The sequence below is a fragment of the Gopherus evgoodei genome, chromosome 9 (genome assembly GCF_007399415.2).
Source record: "Gopherus evgoodei ecotype Sinaloan lineage chromosome 9, rGopEvg1_v1.p, whole genome shotgun sequence".
NCBI classification, from domain to species: Eukaryota; Metazoa; Chordata; order Testudines; family Testudinidae; genus Gopherus; species Gopherus evgoodei.
Window position 1 is genome coordinate 5,012,930 of NC_044330.1, and position 19,487 is coordinate 5,032,416.

General features: G+C 44.3%; 1 protein-coding gene across 4 annotated transcripts in view; it reads right to left on the reverse strand.

Annotated features, from left to right (window-relative positions):
- LPP (LIM domain containing preferred translocation partner in lipoma) overlaps positions 1-19,487 on the reverse strand; it is a 443,377-nt gene that overhangs the window by 417,071 nt on the left and 6,819 nt on the right. For 3 of the 4 annotated variants that reach the window (XM_030574714.1, XM_030574721.1, XM_030574718.1), the window contains exons 1-2: positions 10,172-10,266; positions 9,644-9,891 (exon numbers count right to left, since the gene is read on the reverse strand). The exons of the other annotated variant lie outside the window; for it this stretch is intronic. The gene's annotated coding sequence lies outside the window, so the exon portion shown is untranslated. Of the gene's footprint in view, positions 1-9,643; positions 9,892-10,171; positions 10,267-19,487 lie in introns of those variants that run through there. 4 annotated transcript variants of the gene reach the window in all.

Genomic DNA, 19,487 nt, shown 5'->3' on the forward strand with positions numbered 1-19,487 from the left:
TGCCCGGTGCAACTGTCACCTGCCAGACTGCCTCAGTCAGCAAAGTGGTAAAGGGACACCTCTCAGATGACACATTGCTTTCCCTTAAGAGTCAGTAAATGACTCTTCTCCTGGAGGTGACAGGTTTGAGGGGAGAAGGAAAACAACCCTCCTCTTTATGCATCAGCTACACAGCATTGCCTAAGCCACACAGAGGTCCCTGGTGCTCCAGTCTTCGCAGCTGGTTCGGGGTGGGGTTTTCACTAAGGGATGAGGGAAGATTCGGAATGCATGATTCCAGGCATGTTTTGTGCAAGCGAATTAGCCCTGCAGACTTTAATGGGAGCTCCACACATTATCAATCTACCAAAGGAGCTTAATTGTCTGGAGTTTATCACATCGCAGTAAGTGGAAACTATTATTACAATTATTATTTTCCCCTCTCCTGCTAAAACCTCAGTCCCTCCCCCTAGTTCTGCCTTGGTCGGGACAACTGGATTCTATCCAGCACGTAGGATGGGTTTGCACTGCATTTGTATTACTTACTATTCATACGGCACTAGAACCCACCCTCTGGATCACGACCATTTATTTCGCTTGGCTTCCTAAAGTAACACCAGCAGTGAAGGAGGGGGGGTCTTTGCATCTCTCTGCACCTCCTTTTGAATCCTGCTCAGAGACTTGATGAGAAGTATCCAATGATTTAACACCTCTCATTCCAACATGAATGATGTAGAGACTTGCCACAACTCTCCTTCACAAGAGTGAACAAGCCTTGCTGCGGCAATTTCTGATTTGTGTTTATCACGGGCATGGCGGTTCTTTGAACATCTCACGTGCCCGGTGCAGAGTCCCTGACCTCTGTTCAACAGTCTTAGAGACCCAGCTCTAGGGCGATCAGACAGCAAGTGTGAAAAATCGGGACAGGGGTGGGGAGTAATAGGAGCCTGTATAAGAAAAAGACCCAAAAATCGGGACTGTCCCTATAAAATATCGGGACATCTGGTCACCCCACTCAGCTCTGATTTAATCTCTTTTGAAGTGTTCTAGGCATCTCCTGTCCCCCTATATTACCTGCTGTTGATTCTTCCCCATACTTCTACTCTGGGTGACATGCAGAAGAGTGGTTCCCATTTCTGACTGTGCCAATCTATAGGTCCTGTCACTACAGTGCTGCTGTATATCCCCTGTCCTCCACTGACCACTGTCAGCAGAAGAGTTTCAATATGAAATTCAGTCAGTCAGAGGACTGACTATATTCACCGGAGTCCAATTCCATTAGAATCTTCCTATGCTGTTTCATACACCCAGATTATTTTCAGTTAGATATCTTTATACTGATCTGTGGACTATGATTCTTAGACTGGAGATACAAAGGGAACTTGAATTTATACATCATGCTCAACTCCTGAAAGCATCAGAAGGACACTTGCAAGCTTTTACAATGATGGGGATTCACCCCACAAACAGGGGTAGCTCCAGGCCCCAGCACACCAAGCGTGTGCTTGGGGTGGCAAGCTGCGGGGGGCGCTTTGCCGGCACCACTAGGGCGGCAGGCAGGCTGCCTTCGGCGGCTTGCCTGCGGAGGGTCTGCTGGTCCCACGGCTTTGGCAGACCTCCCGCAGGCCATGGGACCAGCGGACCCTCCGCAGGCAAGCCGCCAAAGGCAGCCTGCCTGCTGTGCTTGGGGCGACAAAATGCCTAGAGCCACCCCTGCCCACAAAGCACTAATATGAGATTCATGATGGTATTTGGCCATCCAGACTAGTTCTGCCAGTGTTGAGATAGCAGTTTTGCAGTCTAACCTCTTCCTTCCTGTAAGCACCATTGAACGTAAACAAAAAAAAACCAACCATATGTAGCCCATTGCAAGCAACCAAGAGCAGCACAGGTAGCTCTCAGTCCTTGGTTTTCACTAACATATTTGATAATTTTTCAGTTGTGAGGGTTTTCTTGGCCACTAACGCGTCCTGTTCTTCCAGCTGATTGCCAGACTGAATCCTTCAACTCTCCTGCACCCAAGTACTCAGCTATGGAATAACAAATACCCCATGTTGGCTTGACACGTAAGTGTTACTCACTTCTATTCCATGCCAAGGGAACCAAAACTTTCACTGGGAGGCAGGTCTCTTAATCACTCTTGTATCTCAGTTTCCAGATTCAAGCATGTGTCACATACATGTAACGCTTCATTAACAGCTATCCTCGCCTACTCCTATCTTAGCATATTGCACGTGCCAACTCAAATTTAGCCACCAGCACTTAAAGAAGCCACTTTGTAAAACCAATTTTTATTTTTGGAGTAGAAAACTGCAGAAAATTTGGGAGAGGGAGATCGCCCAATGACCCATCATTTGGTAGGCTCTACCTAGAATGCTGATCACTAGCCTGCCAGGCCTAGCATGCAACATGCCCATAAGTGAGATCAAATACCACTCCAAAACAGACATGCAAAAAATGGCCTCTGGGGTGGTGGCTGAGTGCAGAGGTGGAGTCTAGGACAGAGGATAAAAGGGGGAAGGATAGGAGAAGGGAACATAGAACACAGAGAAGAAAGGAAAGGAAGGTGATCAATAGAAACTGGGGAGGAAGATAAACGCTTTATTTTACCATGAGTGGTTTGGCAACACACTTTGTCAATTTCACTCTAGAGGGCATCATACAGCGCAAAGTCCAAAGAACACAGACCAGGTACTTGCACTAGAAAATGCTAGAGACAGCTAAGACCAGGGTTGCCATTAACAAGTCGGCACTGGTCAAGAATGGGCATGTACTAACGTTTGAGATATGAGAGAGACAAGGTGAGTGAGAGACCATCTTGCATTGGACCAGCTTACCAGAGACAAGCTTTTGAGCCACAAAGGGCTCTTCCTCAGGCCTACGAGATATCACAGTTATCTCTTAGACTGAGAGCAGGAGAGGTCTGTGGGGAACAGCTGGGCAAGGGCTGGCTATATAGCACGTCAGTCATGTAAATGTAACACACCTACACGTTGACCATAGGACCAACGTTGAATAGAATCTCAGGGTTGGAAGGGCCCTCAGGAGGTCATCTAGTCCCACCCCCTGCTCGGAGCAGGACCAATCCTCTGACAGATTTTCACCCCAGTTCCCTAAATGACCCCCTCAAGGGCTGAACTCACAACCTTGGGTTTAGCAGGCCCATACTCAAACCACTGAACTATCTCTCTCTCACGCGCACGCGCGCACACACACACACCACCCCCCAGGATTCATGCTTTACAGAGGTCAAAAAACTTGTCATCAAGGAAGCAAACAAGCACTACCTGCTCAAACTCTAACAGGCAACCAATGTCTGCATTTCAGAGGAGAGCCCTCATGGAAATTTGTCCGTGCCTCTTTAGTTTTCTAAAGCTCTCAAGTAAGACAAAGCTCTGATATTTGATAAAATCATCCTGTTAGGAGACTGGATGACTTAAGGGATCAGGGATAGGATAAGGAGCATTTGGTTCAAAATCCACTCCAAGCTCTTGATTTGGAGTCGATTGAAACAAAAACCTCCGTGTACGATAAAAACACTGTTACCCAAAGCTTTAGGCACATAAAAGCAAGTGCTCCTATTCAACTGTCCAACGGCACGCAGATACCACTGACATAGGCACTTTACAACTGCAGGCAAACAGAGAGTGGGGAATGAAGACCTTTCCATCACATCACTAGGCACTGGGCGTGTGAATCAAGGCTAACACATACCTGAAACCAACTGCTGACAGAACCCAAACTCTCGGAATCCCAGCTGCTGTATTCACATTTCATCATTAATTAGAGAGTAAAGGTAGTTTGGAAATAATATTTGTTTTATTGACTAAAAATATTGACAATTTTTTTCCCCCACTTTCGTTGAAATTTCTAGATTGTGGCCAAAAATCTTGTCCATTCATAAAATTTTCAATGAATCTGGACTTTTTTTTGCAAAAGTGTTTGTTTTGTCAAAAAATAGCCATTTTCCACTGAAAAACTTTGATGGGAAATTTTCAGCTAGTACTATTAGCGAGGGCTATTTGTGCTAAACTCAAAAATCACGACCACCATGGGAACAAACACCCTCCTAGCACTTCACATACACTTGGAAATGCACCAATTTCTCAGACACAACTTTTAACATTAATTAGCACAGCCACCGAGCAGGAGTCAGAGGAAAACTGCAGAGGTAGAAATCTAGGAGTTTGGAAACTGATTGGTAGCTAGTGCCATTTTCTTCCATTCACTCAAGAGGATAATTATTTTGGATAAGGCCACCTATGCTTTTGTCCTGTAATTAGTGGTAAAGCAAGTTAACATTTACTTCTTATTATCAAAGACCTACTACAGGTTGTGTTTCTGCAGCCAAGGCAAACAAATCTGTACCTGTCCTTCATGCTAAGAATAGCTTCTGATCATCAAGCACAGTTGCCAGGGAAATGAATGGCTTCTAATGCAAGCTTCTCGGTCAAATTAAATGAGTGCAGACTAAAAGCAGCGGAGGCAGACGGCAACAGAAAGCACATGGTGAATAAGATGCACATGCTGTGCACACATGGAGAAATTACACCATGTTAGCATGCCTGGCTGGGACTTGGGAGACCTGGGATCAGTTCTCAGCTCCACAAGATTTCTTGTGTGACCTTGGCCAAATCACAGTTTCTCTCTTCCTCTGTTCCTCAACTTCCCCCTGTGCCGTACAATGTGGGAAGGTACAGCTCTACCCTACGTCCCAGAGCTGCGGTGGGGATAAATACATTAAAGACCATCAGGCTCTCAAACTTGATGGGAGCGGGGGCTATATAAGCCCCATAAGATAGCCAGACCCCTCTCAACCTTCAGAATGGGTGGCTATTTGACCTTCCATTGAAAAGGTGCCATTACACTGGGGTCACTAACTCACTCCTGTTTTAACCCAGCCCAAATCAGCTCAGACTTGAACCCAGGAAGGTACGACTCCTGGGCTCTATTCCTGATCCTGCAACTGACCCACTGTACAACCCTGGGCAAGTCACTTAATCTTTTTGTGCTCAGTTCATCCAGCTGTAAAATAAGGATACCACCAGCTACCGCAGAAGGGTGCTGCAAGACTTATCTATCAAGCTCCAAAGGTGTGCCAGTGCTTTATGGAGATAAAACAGACAAGATCTCTGCCACTAGGAGCCTGCAACCTAATTGAATGGATGCGTCAGGAAAGCACACTGGGATCCTTTATGATGATTCATATTGAATCGAAACTGATATGGATCTAAGTAAAGACCTAGCAAAGTCCTTGATGTTTTAGAAATCCAGACCCAGCCTACTTCCAACACCCCCTCTACTCAGCAGAGTCATAATTATAACTCTCTCTAAGCAACAGGACAGCAATAAAGACTGAGTAAACAACCCAGGCTAGCAGAGACAGGTAAGCACCTCTGCTCTATTTGAGAAATAAAAGTGAATGACTAAAACAGCTGGATAGTCCTTCAAAGACTTAATGAAACAGCTCCAGGTCCAGCAGCAGCTTCTACAGTTATGCTACACAGGATGTCAAATCTTAATGAAACAGCTCCAGGTCCAGCAGCAGCTTCTACAGTTATGCTACACAGGATGGCATCAAATCTCCATAGTGAACCATCTAGATTCCTTTCTCCCGCTGTGGGTGGCTGAAGTTTACCAAGAACAATGGGCTTAAATTGCAGCAAGGGAGGTTTAGGTTGGATGTTAGGAAAAACTTCTCAACTGTCAAGGTGGTTAAGCGCTGGCATAAATTGCCCAGGGAGCTTGTGGAATCTCCATCACTGGGGATTTTTAAGAGCAGGTTAGACAAACACCTGTCAGCAATGGTCTAGATAATACTTAGTCCTGCCTTGAGTGCAGGGGACTGGACTAGACGACCTCCTGAGGTCCCTTCCAGTGCTATGATTCTATGGTTTTAAGAGGAATAAAGCAGGGATAGGAGGCAGTGGTGGTATGAACATGTAGACCTTCCCCATCCTGGTGGTGGTATGCTTTGGTTATGATTTCTATCTAAAAGCTACTTGATTTTTTTCCCTAAAATTTCCAGGAAAAGAGAGGAAAAAGTTAGCAAGATCTTCTGGGAAAATGTTTTCCATTTTTCAGCCAGCTCTGTCTCTAACCATAGACTGTCTACCCCAGACGGCAAGGACTTTGGGCCAACAGGCATGAGATCAGAAATCAGGCCCTCTGTCATGCTATAGCAGCCCATAAGAGACCACGTCGACCCTGAGTGTCCTATAAATACAGAAACAAAAGTAAAACCAGCTTCAAACACCTGTGTCTGCTGCATATTTTGATGCTGTTACTTTGCCATTTGGTTTCCCATAGTTTTTTTTATGAAGATGAAACAAAAAAAAAACACCCACTCCAAGAACTAACGTAATTCATGTTTGTTTCCTTTTTATTGTTGTGTTTGTTAACTCAAAGCAGGATTGGAAAGAGATATGTGGAGTCCTGGGGCAGCTGGAACTCTTCAGTCACAAGTTTTCAATCAAACGGTAGTATTTTTTAATCTCTCTCTCTCTCTCTCTCTCTCTCTCTCTCTCTCTCTAGCACTTTTCATCTCAAAGATCTCAAGACACATTGAAATCTTTATGTCTACAATACCGCTGAAAAAGTGCCACCACATTTAGGGAGGAGGACAGTATGCGGCACATCATGATGTGTATTACCGTAGCACCTAGAGAAGGGCATATTTTGGCCAAAGCAGCTATAAGGTGAACACTTACCCTTATGAAATACTGTGTGATCTTTATGGCTAAGATCGCAAAACACCTCACCTATGGGAAATTATTATTGCTGCTCTTCTCAGGAGCAAGTCACTGCTGCTTCTTGGGAGTTGGACACACACATTAAACTGCCTGATGGAGCATCTGTTTACCCTTGGAAGGTTAAACTACTGAGAACACAGCCTGATGTTATAGGCAGCCTCAAGACTCCAGAACGGCTGGTCTCTCACCTACAATTGCCTGTATAACCTGCTTCATCCCACACATTACGTACCTTGCCATTAAGCCTTGGCATTGTTTTTTCCAGGTTAAACATTAACATGAGGCTACAACAAACGAGCACAAGGAAGAGGAAATATCTGAGGCTGGGAAGGCCAGGCAATGTGCAAAGGCCAGATGTGCAGGGGGAGGTGTGCTGGTCCTACTGAAGCTTAAGAGAGTTTTGTCATTGATTTCAATGCGATCAAGGTTTGACTGCAGTGTAGATTATAACAAGGGACAAATCACATTGGCTTAGAGCCATATAACACATAGGCAGATACTATGCAAGCTTTGCATGTGCCGCCGTGCTAACGCACCACAACTCTGATGTGTGATACAAACAGGTGTTATTTGAGTCCTGGGCATTTCTTTACCAAAGTGCAATTATACTTAATTTCATGGGGAGTTTGTGATAGTGCCAAGCATCTGCAGGAAGAAACCACACTTGTTTGTAGCTATGAATGCTGGACAAGGATTTGAACCCACATGCAAAGTTTGTCTCCACAGTTCCTTTGCTCTCCCCATCCACAGAGGCAGTAGTCTCCATTGCTGCATTTTGCAAGCCAGCTGACATTGATTAAGACAGTACGGCATACAGCCCCCAGCTTTTACACACCTTTTAGCTTATGTTAGCCATAACAGTGGAGTTTATCTTTGCCGCAAGTGTCCTCCTTTCTCCAACTGTTCACTCTCTCCTTCATGGTACCCTGCTCCAGCAGCACTGCCAGCCAGGCTCTGTCCACTGGGACTCCAGCAGGAAAGCGGAGGCCAATGCTAGAGCTAACACAGGACAAGCTGAAGGTCCTTGGTCGAATATTTGCATGGCTTTTGGACAGCTCTGTCTTTGCACCAAGTTAACGCCATTTCTCACGAACGTCCTTCCTTTGCACATAAAGCGAGCCTCATCCCTGTGACTAAAAATCCAGCAAGACAGACAGAGAAGCAGTATGGGCCAGTGGAGAGAATGGCGGATTGGGTTTTAGGAAGTCCGAGTTCTCCCACCGACCTGCTTTAAATCACTTCACCTCCTTATATGCCTCAATTTCCCCACAGAGAAATAGGAGATGAATAACAGAACTAAGGTAATTCAATATAATGTACTTCTCAGAACTTTGTACAGTCTAAGTTCAAATGTCCCAAGTAATGCAGCTTCTCACCACCTTCCTTGGGAAGATCTCCTAACTTAAGAAGTCTATCTGGATAGCCAGACTAATATTTTTCTTTCCCATCTTTCATCCCTCACTTCTATCTACTCCTCCACCTATCCCATAGGCATCACTATATAAACTCCATTCTCTGTTTGGAGGACTCTTCAGGCATTCCAAATGGCTTTCACTTAACCTTGAACGTAACAACACTTAAACAGGTACAAACCAGATGATCTAAGACAAGACATCCTCAGAAGTCTACAAAATATATATATATATTTCTTGCCTTATGGCAATTTACCTTCAAGTAAAATAGACAGAGCAGCTGAAGTGGGCTGGTATCCACGTAGCACACAATAGCGCTGGATCAAACAGATGATTTATGCCAGGAAACGTCACGTGTAAGTATGTGCAGGCAGTTCAAGTACTGTTTAACAGCTACACAACTAGTGGAGACATTTATGAAGGCCCCAGAAGGCCCTGCTACTGTGCCCGCCATGAGTCACAGGCGTTTACGGTCTGAGTAGAACAAAATGATTGGAGCAAGGACCATGTCTTGGTCTGTGTTTTAACAGCACCCAATTCAACTGGGCCTGATCCTAACTAGCCACTGGGCATTACCACATTGCTCTCCTGACTCTCCTCACTCACAATGTAAACCATGGATTAATCGATAGACCAGTACAAACCCAGCCCATCTACTGCAAATCATCAGACAGAACTAAGAGACAGTAGTGCTAGAAACTGCTAACGGAAGGGTACATGCATGTGAGTGGGAGGGTGGGGGGGGACTTGCTTTATACAAGGACTGGCCTACAAACCAATATGCTCCAGGACACGTGGCATTACACAAGTCAGACTAGATGACCTAATGGTCCCTTCTGGCCTTCAAATCTATGCATCTATGAAACAAACTCTAAAAGCTTCTCCACTGGCTTCCTGCTGCATTGGGGTACCTCTCCTCCCCCAGGTTCACAGCTCTCATTCTCCCACACAACACAGTACCATACCAGATTTAAGCCATGCAATCTGCTAAGGAACACAGATGCTTCGCAAGATGACATCCCTACACACAGACTCTGCTAAAGCCTTGAGCAGAGGGGAGGTCTGGAGAGACAAATGCCTGTTTCCATAGACTGAAAATCATCCGCTGCTTGGGCAACATTTCTGATTCTCTCATGCTGAGAAACGCATCTGAACGGGCCTTCCACCCCGAGAGCTTTGCATTTGTTCTGTTGCTAACTGAAGGCCACACTCAAGGTATTTTCCCTACCTTCTGAAGGACTTTTTCTCTTCTACTAATTGTTGTTTCTAATATGCCTGAAACATTAATCTATTTACTTAGCAGTAGGATTGTCTCCCTTATGTGCCAATGCTTATTTATTATTGGAGAGCTGCTGATGTTTTGAGCACTAGAGCACTTGTTTAAAAGAAAAAACCCATTGGGATGTCCTGCTGTCTTCCTTTGAATCTCTCCTTCCCCCCTCTTGGAATAACGGAGGAATTAAGGCCCCAGTTCAACAAAGCACTTACGCACATGCTCACCTTTAAGCACAGGAGTAGTCTCACTGACTTTAGCTGGACTCACAGGGCTGAATTTAGGATCTGCCACACGGTGGGTCCGTGCCCCTCCTCTCAGTCCCGTATCCTGCCTCCAGAAGTGGACAAGACCTGATGTTTCTAGGCAGTGGTTTCTCAACTGTGCTCTGTGGGCCGCCGCTGGAATGAAACCTCACTGAGAAAGCTGCAGCGTGGGGGTCACAAAGTCAGACTGCTCTCTTGTGCAAAGCCGCCTGCGTAATGGAAGTAATGGAGAACCGTTGGCTGAGAGGAAGCCAAAACTACTCTGGTAATTGGAGCAGGGCTGTGCATGGGAAAACAGCCTGTGGGGAGTGAGGAATTATACCAGCTGATGAGCTGAAAGAGTCTCCACCATCCTTCCCCTAGTTCTTAAAATTTTTCATCATATGTAAATATCCCCCAGACCCCTACCCAGCTTTGCTGCCCACCTCCCAACCTTCATAATCCCAGTTAAGGTGCAGCTGCTACAATGACAGAGGGAAACTCACTTACAGGATTATTCTGATTATTTAGACGGCTGCGGTTTCCAGAGGCTCCCAGTCAGAGATCAAGGCTCTCGCAATGCGAGGTGCTGTGTGCACAAGTAAAATGACGACAGTTCCTACCCCAGGCTGTTCCTAGTTGAGGATTACGACAAGGCAGATAAACCAACAAACAGGTGAGGCAGGATGAGGAGATGAACGGTAAAGACACGAACGGAACAAGTGGTCATTGCAGTCATAGCTTCCCTCTCGTTTTGCACAGCAACGTGCAACTGATGTGACGACCGTATCGCTCTTCTCCCCACCGGGGCTGCTGGAATTTTCAAAGAAGCCTAAGGATGTTAAAAACCCAAATCCCATCAGAAGTCAATGAGAGCTGGGTACCTAAACCCCTTCAGTTCCTTTGAAAAGCCAAGCCTGTGGCTTTCACTGGAACAGTATCACTTTGCCTAGAGGCAAAGTGATACTGGTCAGCCATGCACCATGCTAATGAGCTTATAAAATTCTGGTGAGAGAAATCAGTTTACAGACCTGACTGCTGACACCCGCACCAACACATCCTGTTTATAGGATCAATTCATTTCAACAGCATCCCAAGGACATACTTCACTGTTAAAGTGAAGTCACGGCTATCAGGTATCCATCTGAGGTAGATGGTAGATACGATAGACCTACAGAGGTAGATACAATATATCCAATATTTCCCCAGAGACATCAGTTACCCATCAGAGGTAGATACAGAAAACCATGTATTTACCTAGCACACTGTTCCTCAGAGAATGTTCAGGATTTAATGTCTTCTGCCTGCTTATCTCAGGCCAAGTGATGTTACTCTGGAATTTGAAACTGAGCCGTAACCTTCATCCGTCTCATAGTGACTGCTGGGCATCATATTGTAGACAGGGCTGGAGCACCACCTATTATAATGTTGGCTGACACTTCCTATTATCAGACTTATATTCAGTTCCTTCAACTTTGCCAAACTGGAACCCTTGGGGCTGAAAGTTTGCATGCCAGGTGTCTGCCTCAGGCTGAATTTAAAAAAAAAAAATTCAGACACAACAGTTTAGCCATTTCAAAGATGGCAACTAGGAAAAAATACATTGTTTTGCCCATGTTAAAAACTGAAGGCAGCCTTTTCTTTGAGAAGCTCTAGTGCCTTTTGAGAAAGAACTTGAAAATCTGCTGAGGTGGTCTTTGTGTCATAAAAATCTGCCCAAATTTGTCCAAGAGATAAGATAATAAGATAATAAAAAAAATCACAGTTTGCACATACTCGGTAAAGACTGCTTAGACTTCAGCAGCTAAATCCCCCAAAGACTCCATTTACACTGGCCAGACTGGGACTGTCTGGGAACAAGTATGGGACAAGGGGATGGAAGGAGGGAGGGGCCGATTCTGCCTGGATGAGGAGCCCAGGGATGGAGATTGGGACTGGGAATTGGGAGTCGGTTGGGACAAGAAATGTGAGCTGGAGATGGGTGACTGGAGCCCAGATGAGGAGCTGGGAAGGAAGAAACTGAGACTAGGAGTGAGGGGAATTGGGATGGGATGGTAAATCTGGTGGAAAGAGTGGGACGAGAAGCCAGAGGGCTGGAGACCAGGATGGGCTATGTGAGGAGAATGGGACTGGGGACAAGCAGCAAGGGATGAGAAAGAGACAGAACTGGGAGAAGGTCAGGTGGGAGGGGAGAGACAGAATGAATCACCCTTAGGAACATGGAGTCCGGGGGGTGGAATGGGGGAACGAATGCAGAAAGAGAGGGTGGCCTCATAACTAGGAGCTCAACTGCCTTAATCTAGCTGCTTAAACAAAGCTTTTTGCAGGTGGCCACTAACTCAGTGTCCCTCATTTTCTTGGTGTTTTACTTGAGATCCGGAGGGATCTGCAGAGATGGTGAGCACCCACAGCGAGCTCTGAGCACAAAGCGCTCTCTAAGGCAAAACATTCTCAGACTCCTAAGAGTCCTAAGACTCTAAAATTGGACAACCTAAGTAGTGGATACTTCCGACCTTCATCTCTTTCTCTCGGTTTCTGACATGTACAATGAGGAAGCTCCACCCCCTCATTTCACGAGAGTTTTGTGAAAAATAAATCCATGTATCGTTGTGAAGCAGTCACACACTAGCAACGAACACCACAGAAAAGCACGAGGAAATTAATAATTCTGTTTTCACAGCAAGGTTTGAACAGTGTACCGTAAATAAGGCCTTGGACCACACACTGAACAATGAGTAGAAAACAAAAACATTGAATAACTGCTCATTAAGTGAATACCACCCATGCGGCACACTGTGGAAAAAAAACTGTATGGGTGAAAGTGATCATGAAATCATAGAGTTTGCAATTCTAAGGAAGGGTAGAAGGGAGTACAGCAAAATAGAGACAATGGATTTCAGGAAGGTAGATTTTGGTAAGCTCAGAGAGCTGATAGGTAAGGTCCCATGGGAATCAAGACTGAGGGGAAAAACAACTGAGGAGAGTTGGCAGTTTTTCAAAGGGACGCTATTAAGGGCCCAAAAGCAAGCTATTCCGATGGTTAAGAAAGATAGAAAATGCGGCAAAAGACCACCTTGGCTTAACCACGAGATCTTGCGTGACCTACAAAATAAAAAGGTGTCATATAAAAAATGGAAACTAGGTCAGATTACAAAGGACGAATATAGGCAAATAACACAGGAATGCAGAGGCAAGATTAGAAAGGCAAAGGCACAAAATGAGCTCAAACTAGCTATGGGAATAAAGGGAAACAAGAAGACTTTTTATCAATACATTAGAAGCAAGAGGAAGACCAAGGACAGGGTAGGCCCACTGCTCAGTGAGGAGGGGGAAACAGTAACGGGAGACTTGGAAATGGCAGAGATGCTTAATGACTTCTTTGTTTCGGTCTTCACTGAGAAGTCTGAAGGAATGTCTAATATAGTGAATGCTTACGGGAAGAGGGTAGGTTTAGAAGATAAAATAAAAAAAGAGCAAGTAAAAAATCACTTAGAAAAGTTAGATGCCTGCAAGTCACCAGGGCCTGATGAAATGCATCCTAGAATACTCAAGGAGTTAATAGAGGAGGTATCTGAGCCTCTAGCTATTATCTTTGGGAAATCATGGGAGACGGGGGAGATTCCAGAAGACTGGAAGGGGGCAAATATAGTGCCCATCTATAAAAAGGGAAATAAAAACAACCCAGGAAACTACAGACCAGTTAGTTTAACTTCTGTGCCAGGGAAGATAATAGAGCAGATAATTAAAGAAATCATCTGCAAACACTTGGAAGGTGGTAAGGTGATAGGGAATAGCCAGCATGGATTTGTAAAGAACAAATCGTGTCAAACTAATCTGATAGCGTTCTTTGATAGGATAACAAGCCTTGTGGATAAGGGAAAAGTGGTGGATGTGATATACCTAGACTTTAGTAAGGCATTTGATACGGTCTCGCATGATATTCTTATAGATAAACTAGGAAAGTACAAATTAGATGGGGCTACTATAAGGTGGGTGTATAACTGGCTGTATAACCGTACTCAGAGAGTAGTTATTAATGGCTCCCAATCCTGCTGGAAAGGTATAACAAGTGGGGTTCTGCAGGGGTCTGTTTTGGGACCGGTTCTGTTCAATATCTTCATCAACGATTTAGATGTTGGCATAGAAAGTACGCTTATTAAGTTTGTGGACGATACCAAACTGGGAGGGATTGCAACTGCTTTGGAGGACAGGGTCAAAATTCAAAATGATCTGGACAAATTGGAGAAATGGTCTGAGGTAAACAGGATGAAGTTCAATAAAGATAAATGCAAAGTGCTCCACTTAGGAAGGAACAATCAGTTTCACACATACAGAATGGGAAGAGACTGTCTAGGAAGGAGTATGGCAGAAAGAGATCTAGGGGTCATAGTGGACCACAAGCTTAATATGAGTCAACAGTGTGATACTGTTGCAAAAAAAGCAAATGTGATTCTGGGATGCATTAACAGGTGTGTTGTAAACAAGACACGAGAAGTCATTCTTCCACTTTACTCTGCGCTGGTTAGGCCTCAACTGGAGTATTGTGTCCAGTTCTGGGCACCGCATTTCAAGAAAGATGTGGAGAAATTGGAGAGGGTCCAGAGAAGAGGAACAAGAATGATTAAAGGTCTTCAGAACATGACCTATGAAGGAAGGCTGAAGGAATTGGGTTTGTTTAGTTTGGAAAAGAGAAGACTGAGAGGGGACATGATAGCAGTTTTCAGGTATCTAAAAGGGTGTCATCAGGAGGAGGGAGAAAACTTGTTCACCTTAGCCTCCAATGATAGAACAAGAAGCAATGGGCTTAAACTGCAGCAAGGGAGATTTAGGTTGGACATTAGGAAAAAGTTCCTAACTGTCAGGGTAGTTAAACACTGGAATAGATTGCCTAGGGAAGTTGTGGAATCTCCATCTCTGGAGATATTTAAGAGTAAGTTAGATAAATGTCTATTAGGGATGGTCTAGACAGTATTTGGTCCTGCCATGAGGGCAGGGGACTGGACTCGATGACCTCTCGAGGTCCCTTCCAGTCCTAAAGTCTATGAGTCTGAGAGTCTAATTAAATACCGTAACATAATGCATATGCACTATGGAGACAGACTTAGGTTGTATGCGCAACCTTAATTCTGGCATTTGCTAACTTCTGAGAGCTTGACTTTGCAGCCATAATAATGTTGTTTACCTCAGAGTTGTGTGTGAGATTAGCTAGAGTGCTTATGTTACCACCACCATGTCACACAGCCAAACACCACAATACATTTCTCCTGAGTGGTGCAGATTAGTCTCTCTGTATCCCAAGCACAGACTCTCCTTCACCGCAATGCAACGCATCACAGACAACCTCTGCTCTCCATGAAACCAACTCGAGTGTCGAGTTCCCCAGTCTAACTACATGGCTGCCTCCTAAGACTCATAGCCAGGTCTGATTTTCAGCCATTCTTTTCACTACATTCTCTCATCCCCTCATAACAGATGTCCTGCTCTTCAGCTCAACATGGTGACTTCAAAGAGAAGTGATGACGGCCCCAAGCAATTTTCCCCCTCCTCTTTTCTACCCCAACGTATACCACTTCCTCCTCACCCATGTCCATGGCAGCTACCATAGCAGTGGGTACCTTAGAAACACCTCCAAAAGATGCTGATGCAGTCATTTTCTGTAAGTGAACGGATTACCATCGGATAACTGGCTGGTCACCATCATCAAATAAAATGGTGAGCATACAGCCCAAATCCCACAGAGCAGGACCCGACATCAATATAATCACCATCAGATTAGGAGCTAATTGGTCCCACTCAATAGCTCTCACTAGATGTGTCCATGACTGAAGGGCCATGGGAGCTGAATGGTATCTGCTAGGCCGGAGTGAAAGTCCATCGGCAAGAGAGCACACTTGCATTGCTGTCATCCTTATAAAGTGTACGGCATGCAAAATAAAATGCCATGTGCTTATAAGCATCAAATAATACATACTATCCACTGTGTGGGTAAATAAAGGTATTGTGCAACAAAGAGATTAAATCTGATAGCAAATTTTTGGATCTGTTTTTCAGCTGGAAACTTTTCTAGTTTTGACAAAGAGTTCACATTTCCCCACTGAAAGATGCTTTCCTTTGTAAATTTCCACTTAATCAAAAACTTGATTTGCATTTTTGACCAGCCTTAGTACTGGGGTATTTTTCAGCCTATCCTAAGTATTAACAAGATACTGAGAAAACCCATGGTAAGACCACAGTCCCATGGTGGCGTGATAAGCGCCACTCTCTTTCTCTCCTAGGAGTGATCACAGTATTCTGACATTTCTAGCTGCCTCCTAACTGTGCAGTTCGTGCCGACACCGTTTCATTCTATGCCACATCTATTAATAAAGTCTTCCAATGGATATATATGAGTGTTTCCAACATTTCTCCCTTTGCCCATGAACTAGGCAAACCAAACTGCAAAGCGAGCCACTGCACCCATGAAAAAGGGAGCACCTTTCCAATTACTCAGCCACACCCATTGTGATCACTCCAGGAAACAGCAACAGACTTCAAATGTCTCCCTCACCCCCCCCATTCTGTCCTCACCTGGAAAAATAGTTGTTGCAGCAAGTGGAGGGGAGGTGGGAGATAATTCCATTGCTGGAAAACAAATTGGGAGCTTACAAACTGATGGGGATAAACAAGATCTGACTGCATGTGATTTAGAGCTAACAATGTCATTTACCGAATGTTAACTGAATACACAGTGGCTGTTAGAGACTGTGGGGATCAACTTAATTTTAAATTAAATAAGCAATAAATGCTTAACTGAACTTCTATTAAATTTCACCTACTATGTGAAGTATGTGGGGCTTTTAATTGACATTAAACAAAATAGTTACACCGAGTCAGCTGATATTTTATTACCTTGAGATAAATGGCATTATTAAATCTAAACTGACTATTTCCATTAGAGGCGGAATTGCAGACGGCTCCACTAATGTTTGTCTAGCTCAAAGGCAGCGCGCTCAACAGATTTATTTGCGTGGGGAGGGTGAAAACAGTGAACAATTCTGGATTCACAGCCCCATCTGGAGACAGAAAGCCATTTATTCACAGAACAGGTATTATCCATCTATCTACAGAGTTCTGTGCCCCCTCCCATTGTTATGGTCTCTGAATGCTGCACAATCATGGATGCATTTTATCCTTAACACTGCTGAGAGGTACAGAAGAATTATTCCAATTTTACAAATGGGAAACTGAGGCCCGGGGAAGATTATGTGATTTGCCCAAGGCCTGTGATATACAGGAGGTCAGACTAGAAGATCTGGTGGTCCCTTTTGGCCATAAACTCTGATACACAGGAAGTCTGGAGCCGGGCCAGGTACTGAACATCTCAAGCACACCCCAGTGTCCATTCCACTAGACCAAGCAGTGATGACATAACACCCCGCTCAGGCTGCAGCACCAACATGCCCCAGGTCTGTATGGGAAGTTCTCACTGACAACTTCCCTAATTTCATCTCCCCCTCTTCTCCAGCAGTGCCTTTCCCTGCTCTTCCACCTCTCCTAAAACCTGATAGGATTGGAAACAAAAGTGACAGGAAGGATGGAAGACTTAACTATCCTGAGACCTCATTTCTCATGTGCCCCCTGAACCCTATGAAATGCTAATGGCTTGTGACTATTATTGATCTAGGCTATTGTCAAAGCCCTGACATAGTGGTAGGAGGCCTTCCACTTCCTATAACCGCCTGCTTATTTCAAACACCTAGACACTAACTTACGTAAACAGTCTTCAGATATGTTAAGGGCTGTTATAAAGTGTACAACAATCGATTGTTCCTCTCCTGCCTCCACCAGACAGAGAGAAGTAATGGGCTTAATCTGCAGCAAGGGAGATTTAGGTTAGTTATTAGGGAAAACTTTTTAATTCTAAGGGTAGTTAAGTTCTAGAATAGGCTCCCAAGGGAGCTTGTAGAATCTCTGTTACTGGAGTCTTTTCAGAACAGGACAAACACCTGTCAGGGATGGTCTAGGGCAGGGGTAGGCAACCTATGGCACATATGCTGAAGGCGGCATGCAAGCTGATTTTCAGTGGCACTCACGCTGCCCAGGTCCTGGCCACCAGTCCGGGGGGGCTCTGCAAGCTTCTTAAACATTTTTAAAACCTTGTTTACTTTACATACAACAATAGTTTAGTGATATATTATAGACTTATAGAAAGAGACCTTCTAAAAACGTTACTATGTATGACTGGCACGCAAAACCTTAAATTTGGAGTGAATAAATGAAGACTCGGCACACCACTTCTGAAAGATTGCCGACCCCTGCTATAGGGTTACTTGGTCCTGCTCAGTGCAGGGGGCTGAATTTGATGACTTCTCATCCATTCCATCCCTACATTTCACGAACTGATGATTCAGAGACTAACACCACTGACCTTTTTGAAAATAACATGAAGCTGAAATTTGAAATTTCACACCCAAATGCAATTTCATAAATAAACAGTATAAATGTTAATGTTTTCTACAGAGTTTTATATACAAAATCAAGCTAGAGGTGGATACAACTTCCTGGTGTATGGAGACAAATTTAGGAAGGAACCACATTTTTTACGTCAGGCATCTCTATGTCTACAACAATCTCTTGCTCTCATTCTGGCTTGCAACGAGTGAGTGATGTTGCCCTCTAGCAGCTAACTCACAGAGACGATAAAGGACATGGTACTACTGCTAGTTTAGGAAATGCATATTAGATCGAATGGCAGGATCACGCATTTTAGGAACAACCAGCTTCTAGTTCTGGCTCCCAAGTTGTTGTGAATCACTTATACGGTAACGGCATCTGTTTGTATGAGCAGAGGGCTACAGCCCGCCCAAGACACTGCACGCAAAGGATCAAACAGAACAATGTAAACTAATTAAACCAATAGAACTGGCAACAGGAAACAGTCATAAAAACTGGGCCAACTATGAGCATTTTAAAGATACCATGACAGGAAAAAACAGACATTTTTTGAAATAGAGAGAAAGCAATTAACATCCATCTGTGGCAAATTCCATGCTCTGCGGTCCATTCACAGTCAACAGCCACCCTGCACACCAGCCTGTGACAACTGATAGGTGCCACCACACCACCAATGAGAAATCACTATTTTAAATGGTTCCTTCTGACTGAAGAGCTATGAACTTATAGGGGAAACTGGCCTGACTGGAGTCAGTGATACTCAGCAGTCTGTATCTTTTCTAAGAAAAGGTTATCAGCAGCTCACAACTCCTCTGATGTTTGTTTTCCTTCCTTGAGCATATTACAAGGCTTTGGGAGCATTTATGAGTGACTCATGCATATGACAGAATCAGCCTCAGATCCCAACAACAGATATGGACAATCTGTTTTTTTTACTTAAAATAATGACTTTCACGCCAGCTCTTGCATTGATCGAAACTAACTCTCCTTGGGATTAAGGCAGAATCTTAGCTTGAGTGTCTTTGCCATTAATCCTAATCATAGTGATTAGGTGCGGGCGATGTTTTTTCCATATCTGGATTAGCAGCATTACCACTCTATCTATCTTCCTGTACCCAGAAGCACAGGGAGAAGAAATTGCTAAGCATTATACTGACCTAACCCAATTTCTTAGACAGGCATAAACTGTCAGAAGCTTTTCAGATTTCAAGGGGTTTTTTTGGTCGGTGGGTTTTTTATTTGATTTGTTATTTTCTTTTCTCTGTTTTTCCTTCTCACAAAACTAAAAAAAAAAAATGTCAGAATTCACTGACATTCCCTTCTGCAAGTTCCAGTCTGCGTGCAGCTCCCTTAGCATGAAAGCAACTGCCATGTTTCCTTTCCAATCCCTGGT